Here is a 7,795-nt window from a genome sequence, read left to right as displayed (position 1 = left end):
ATTAACCCCTTTTTGCCTCCTACATCACATAAGCTTCACCACCAGACTGCTAAAGGAACAGGGGTATTTTTTCCTTAAATTATTACACTCCTTGGATCCAGCCATGCTGCCCCTGCTATTCTTCACATGTTCTCTATTTTCCCACCAGGTAATCCTCTATGCCTAGATTGCTCTTCCTCTTAGAACCCATGGTTTCCCTCAAGTTTTAGCTTAAGCATTGTCTTCTGCATGAGGTTTCTTTGGTCATCTTCCCTCACCCTCCCCTACCCCCAAGCTACTAGTGCTTTCTCTCTTTTTTTCTTCAAGTCTGCCAGAAACAATTTTATTTTTTTTTTTTAATTAACTAAGTATTTTATTTTTTTTCGTTACATGTAAAGATAGTTCTCAACCTTTGTTTATACAAGCTTTACAATTTCAGATTTTTCTCCCTCCCTCCCCCTTCCCCTAGACAGCAGGTAATCTGATATAGGTTTTATATATATACACACACATAATAACATTAATCCTATTTCTGCATTAGTCATGTTACAAGAGAAAAAAAATCAGAGCAATGATGGAAAACCTCAAAATAGAAAAAAAACAACAGCATCAAAAACAAAAGAAATAGTATGGTTCATTCAGCATCTATACTCCTCAGTTCTTTTTTTTTTTTTCCTGGATTTGGAGATCCTCTTCCATCACGAGTTCCCTGGAACTCTTCTGTACCATTGCATTGGTGAGAAGAATATAGTCCATCACAGTAGATCAACACTCAATGTTGATGATACTGTGTACAATGTTCTTCTGGTTCTGCTCATCTCACTCATCATCAGCTCACGCAAGACCCTCCAGGTTTCTCTGAACTCCTCCTGCTCATCATTTCTTACAGCACAATAGTATTCCATTGTATTCATATACCACAACTTGTCCAGCCATTCCCCAATTGATGGGCACCCCCCTCAACTTCCAATTCTTTGCCACCACGTAAAGAGCAGCTATAAATATTTTTGTACATGTGGGTCCCTTTCCCCCTTCCATGATCTCTTTGGGAAAAAGACCCAAAAGTGGTATTGCTGGGTCAAAGGGTATGCACAGCTTTATCGCCCTTTGGGCATAATTCCAAATTGCTCTCCAGAATGGTTGGATCAGCAGAAACAATTTTATTAAATTTAACAGTGGATAGAATACTGCTCTTAGACTCATCTTTGTGAGTTCAAATCCGGCCTCAAAAGCTTACTAGCTGTGTGACCCTGGATAAGTCACTTAATCCTGTTTGCCTCAGTTTTCTCATTTGTTAAAAATTAACTAGAGGGGGCAGCTAGGTGGTGCAGTGGATAGAGCACCGGTCCTGGAGTCAGGAGGACCTGAGTTCAAATCTGTTCTCAGACACTTGACACTTACTTGCTGTGTGTGACCCTGGGCAAGTCACTTAACCTCAATTGCCTCACCCCACCCCACCCCCCCAAAATTAACTAGAGAAGGAGATAGCATTTCTGCCAAGATACTCTAAATGGGGTCCAGAAGAGCCAGGCACAGTTGAAACAACTAAACAACAATATATCCAAGCTTTTTCTAGCTTGGAGGGAAAGATGTCTATAAATGGCAGTCTTACATATCTTCTGATATAACTCTGCTCCAAGGTGATTTGACATAACATTTATAGGAATCTAGGAAAAGGAAAAGTTCATATGTTAAAATAAAAGTTTGGGCTAACATTCTGGAACTACTTAATTCCTTCCTGCATCTAAAGTACTTTTAAGTTCAAAAAAGAAGACAATGGCCTTATGTGGTTCCTGGTACCAGACACCCCAGGTGGAAGGGAAGGCAGTGATCCCATCTAGATGTCACTGGAGAAATGGGTGGTTAGGGATCCTTAGGTATTCCTCTTTAAAAAATTACACCCTAGGGGGTAGCTAGGTGGTACAGTGCATAAAGCACAGGCCCTGGATTCAGGAGGACCTGAGTTCAAATGTGGCCTCAGACACTTGACACTTACTAGTTGTGTGACCCTGGGCAAGTCACTTAACCCTCATTGCCCAGCCCCCCCATATATATATGTATGTATGTATATATATGTATATGTATATATATAAAATAATTTTTAAAAGTAAGCTCTTTGGGGCAGCTAGGTGGCACAGTGGATAGAGCATTGGCCCTGGAGTCAGGAGTACCTGGGTTCAAATCCAGCCTTAGATACTTAACACTTACTAGCTGTGTGACCCTGGGCAAGTCACTTAATCCCAATTGCCTCACTTAAAAAAAAAAGTAAGCTCTTTGAAGGCAGGAACGGTTTGGCTTTTGTCTTTGTAGGCACCTTGGTGCCCTTAGGTTGGAGATACTTAAAAGCTTTTAAATGTAGAAAAGCCCAAAGTTCTCTTACAATCTTTCTGGAAGGTGGTTCTTCTCCTGTTCTCTCTGGAGAGCTTTTTACATATGTTACCTCATTTGATCCTTACCATAACATTGTGACTACATTGTTGTTGTTATCTACATTTTACAGGTGAGGACACTGGTCCAGAGGGGTTAAATGACTTGCCCTAGGGTCACTGAGAGTCCCAGGCAGGATTAGATTGTTGGCCTTCTTATCTCTGAGTCTAACTCTCTAACACTGTACCATCTAGCTTTTTGTATTGATATGTTTTTGTTTTTGATTTTTTTTTTTGGTGAGGCAGTTGGGGTTAAGTGACTTGCCCAGAGTCACACAGCTAGTGTCAAGTGTCTGAGGTCATATTTGAACTCAGGTCCTCCTGAATTCAAGGCCAGTGCTTTATCCACTGCGCCACCTAGCTGCCCTGATATGCTTCTTTTTTTTTTTTTAATTTTTTTTTTTAGCAAGGCAATTGGAGTTAAGTGACTTGCCCAGGGTCACACAGCTAGTAAGTGTTAAATGTCTGAGACCGGATTTGAACTCAGGTACTCCTGACTCCAGGGCCAGTGCTCCATCCACTGCGCCACCTAGCTGCCCCGATATGCTTCTTTTTAATATCATTTGCCAGTGCAGCCTCTCCCTCTCCCAAAAAAACAAGCCCTATAACAAAGAATAAAAAAGAGAAGGGGACAAAAACCCAGTTCAGAAAAATTAACCAACATACCTGGAAAAGTCTGACAATACAGTGGTCCATAGCCCCAGTCCTTACCTGTACAAAAAAGGAAGGGCACTGCCTTATATGTCTTCTTTGAGTTAGGCTTGATCATTATAATTTCACAGTATTCAGTTTAAATTGGTTTATGATTGTTTCCACTTTCATTGTAGTCATTATGTATAGATTGACCAAATTTCTTCTAACATCTGTTCCTCTACCATATCATAGATAATATTTGGTTAAAAAAAAAGAGAGAGAGAGAAAGGAAAGAAAATTTGGCAAAACTTATCCATACATCAAAAAAAGTCTGAAAATATATGTAATGTTCTATACCAGTGACCATGCTTTTTCTTTGCAATTTTGCAATATTCACTTTTTTTTTTGGTGGGGCAGTGAGGGTTAAGTGACTTGCCCAGGGTCACACAGCTAGTAAGTGTCAAGTGTCTGAGGCCCGATTTGAACTCAGGTCCTCCCTCGATTCATAACACCCCCACCCCCGTGGGCCTAATGATGTAGGAACTAGTGTTACAAATGCAAGAACCACAACACAAAACACAAATGATTTACAAACAGACCAAGAGGCAACAGGGACCCTAATACAGAATAAATCTAAGAGTTCCATGGGGGGGAAAAAAAACGGACAAAGCAAGCAGTTGTGAACAGTTTCAGCCATCCAGGTAATCTCTGTACGGCAGCTCAAACTCCAGAAGGTGTTCTGAACCATACAGACTCTGCCTCAGTCCAGGACCACATTTGCCAGAGAGTTCAAGCACTCTTCCAATTCTTGTAACCCTAATGCAGTAAAATTAGAAACTTATTCCATTACCAAAGTGAAATTTGTAAGCATAGCTTCATGTTCAAGTTACCCTACAAAAGGAATAGTAAAGACAGCCGTTTTTAAGACCCACCAAAGAAAATTATCTCAGGTTCCTCTTCTGACTCTAGTATAAGAAGAGGCAGTAGCATTTTTACTCTATAATCCAAATAGCCCAAGATAACACATGGGCTTGAGCAATCAGTAGTTAACACTAAAGATTTATAATCTCCTCCTTGGTTTAGGAAGGGGAAATACCTTTGGGGCACAATAGGAGGCAAGGGGACCAGGGCTAGGGTGGACAGGTGAATGGACCTGGCAACTAATCTAGCAGCAGGGTCTGCCCTGTGATTCCCTTGGACTATGGAGTTGGTAGCTTGGTGCCCTTGGCAGTACACAACAGAGATCTGACTGGGCAGATTTAGGATCAAACCTAAAATGCATAACTATGTTTCCTAGTTACCATGCTCCCTCTCATCTGCAATGGGGAGGAATTTCACTTTCTTCTAAAGCAGAAAAATACCCAGTTAATTTAGACTTATCATAATACCATGTAAGCATTAGCAGGCAGATGACAAACCTGAATATTAATATACCTTGTTGTTTGACATAAAAAGTGACCACACATTCAAACTGAAAACAGTAAGATCTTGCATACTTGCATTGTGCTCATTTCTTCTACTGACTACTTGCTCTGATTATAGAAATCTGCTATAAAAGAAAAATCAGGGACATGATTATAAGGCCAGGATAAAACATCCTTAGCTCTCTTTGATTTCAGGTAAAAGTTACAAGTGACCACCAGTCACACAGTACTAGCCAAATTCAGGGAGAGCCAGTTGGGGAAACTTTTCCTATTCAGTAGGAACATAATGAGCCAGAAGGAGCCTACCTCAGATTGAGTCCGAAAATTGTCCTCTGCTTTTTCCCAGATACTTCCACCTGTAAGCAACACATTCCCTCTTGTGGCATTGATTTGTGGAATTCTCTCCAGTACTTGGATTACTGCCTTAACCATCCAAACAATTATACCTGAATTCAAAACTCAAAACAATATAAACTACAGTCCCAAAATATTTTATCTTAAATAGCAAACCTCTACTCTCATGAAATTGCAATGAGCAAAAAAGATTTACCAGGAAACACGCTTGGTTTTTCCTTCCTTCTCAGATTTAAACTTTATCCTGGTGTAAGGATCAATCATTAGAAATTATTTCTATACAATTAGCAACCTTATAAATCCTCAGCAAAACCATTCCTTGTAACCAGCTCTTTTCTGGCAAGTTTAAAAATTTTTTTTAATCTAGAAGGCCTTTTTCTGTTTAATGATTTACCAGCTTCCAATGCTTTCCTCTGTGCCTTAGAGGAAATAACTACTATACCTATTTTTGTTAAAACCATCAATTACTTTTTTTCCAATAATTTTAACACAATTAAAAAAAATTTGGGGGGGGGGACTGGGCAATGGGGGTTAAGTGACTTGCCCAGGGTCACACAGCTAGTGAGTGTCAAGTGTCTGAGGCCGGATTTGAACTCAGGTACTCCAGAATCCAGGGCCGGTGCTTTATCCACTGCACCACCTAGCCACCCCAATTTAACACAATTTTAACACATATACATCAATTTAAAAATAACTTTAAAACTTATCAGTATTCTTTGGTTTCTTCCAGAATTCACAAACCTTGAAATGGCAGGTGAACACTTTAAAAGTGGCAGTGCGGGGGCAGCTAGGTGGCGTAGTGGATAGAGCACCGGCCCTGGAGTCAGGAGGACCTGAGTTCAAATATGGCCTCAGACACTTAACACTTACTAGCTGTGTGACCCTGGGCAAGTCACTTAACCCCAATTGCTTCACTAAAATATATATAGAGAGTGGCAGTACACCTTAAATATACTCCCCTCTTCTCTTTTTTTTTCCCTAAGATTCCAAATTCTTTGAACAGTCAGTACAAAACAGCACAGTTTTCTTTCTATTTGCTTTTACCAATTATTTTAAATACTCGGAATAGTTTCTTAAGATTTTCTAAACGTTCTCTCTCTCACCCACCACTCCTCTCTGGTGCTTCACAGCCAGCCAGCTAGCACCTTAGAAGGAGGGGGGGAATAGAGCAGCAACGCAAGTCACGCTTCACTAACTTCTTTAAAACTCTTACACATTACAAATAGTTCCTGATTTTTTAACTATTCCACTACAAAAGATTTCAAAGTAGAAGGAAGCATTTTCAAACCAGCTTTTACAATGTTCGTCTAAGGCTATGAATGCCTAGCAAAGAAGTTACATCCCAATTCCAAATTCAAAACTCTTAAGTAAACACACACCTGTACAGAAGTCAAAGACTTCCCTTCTCCCACCTTCAGAGCCTGGCCATTGCTCTGAAAGGCTGGCGGGGGGGGGGGGGGTGTTTACAACAAAAAATTTCCCACAGATTTTACAACACAATTACAACATAAATGCACAAGACAACAAACAGGCTAGCAGCTGCACACAGACAAGCAAACAAACAGCCATACCTTAAATCTTTTTCTTGCAATAAGTCCTTTTCAACCATGTCTAATTTTTTCCCTTTTTTCCCCCAAATTTGTAAGGATACACCCGAGGGGTCATGCAGAATGTTTTCTCTCTCTGTCCCTGTAAGGTAGGTTGGGCTAAGACCATACCTGAGAAAAATCCTACCTCAGACCTTGGGGTCCCACCCAATGTGACTGAGGTTTCTGAGGCAACGGAGGGGAAAAACACAATGCATACTCCTCAGGGAACCCAAGAGCCGAATGAGAGGGTTGCTGTGGCCAGACAGTATTGCAACAAAACACCGTCCATTTTCTGGAAAAGGTCAGTGCTATCAGACTTATCCCAATTTTTCAAGATACACCCCAATGGGGAGTCATTAGGGATGCTAGCCTCCTGACCCATCCGTAACCTCCCAGAGGGTACCAACACCACACCTGCGTCCATGTGGGTGTCCTAAAACATCAAAGAACCCAATCCAGAGCATCCCCCAGACTGCTGGGTCTTTCCAACAGGGCAATTCCTTTCTTCCCTTTTCAGGAAAAAAAAGGAAATCCCTCAGGGTAAATTGCTTGATCCCGGATCGACGTGGAAATACCCCCACTTGCTTTGGTGAGCCAGCTGGACTCCCAAAGGAGCCAAAAAACCAAACCTGTGTACAGGAGGTTAAAAGCAAATCCCAAACTTACCTTAGCAAGATCTCACCCCTCTGAGCCTGGGACTTGAAGTCACACGGGGCACCAAATGATGTAGGATGGAATTTGGGCTCAAATTGATTGTGTGTCGTCCCAAAAGAATTACAAGACTCAGTGACTCAGTTTCTCAAGTTTTATTGCAATACTGTGGGTGACCACAGGGAGAGAACCAGAATATTGGAAAGCTATCTCTCAAAGAAGGAAAGGAAAGACAGTTATATTTATAGTATGGATAAATTGATCATCAGTCTCATTATAATAATATCTATCTTGGGGAGGTACAAGGGAGGGCCTGTCCTACTCATTATACTATTCTCCACTTAGGGGTGTTACAGGGGAGGGTTTATCCTAATTTGGAGTTCCTGGGGGTCCTAAGCCAACCCCCGAGGCGGGTACCTTTTTCAGTGGAGGTGTGTTTTGGGGGTTTACACGTCATAAGGTGAATCTGGGGACAAATTTGGCCTTTTCTGCGCATGTCTCTGTCTGATTCCCATGGCTAGTTTCAAAATAGAATCATTTTTCATTAGAATTTCTATAGGTTGTCTTTTTCCTTTATTGTTATTTTGACCTGACCCGTTCTGGTCTGTTATGGATGTTGATCACTATGGGTACGAGAACCTAACATAAGTTATCCATTAACTGAGGTCTGACTCCCTTTTAGAGCTAAGATCTGAATTAAACTTTGGGTCTCAGGTTTTCTATTAACCCCTTTTTGCCT

Source organism: Dromiciops gliroides, chromosome 5, assembly GCF_019393635.1.
Source record: "Dromiciops gliroides isolate mDroGli1 chromosome 5, mDroGli1.pri, whole genome shotgun sequence".
NCBI lineage: Eukaryota > Metazoa > Chordata > Mammalia > Microbiotheria > Microbiotheriidae > Dromiciops > Dromiciops gliroides.
Note: the sequence above shows the minus strand (reverse complement) of the source record.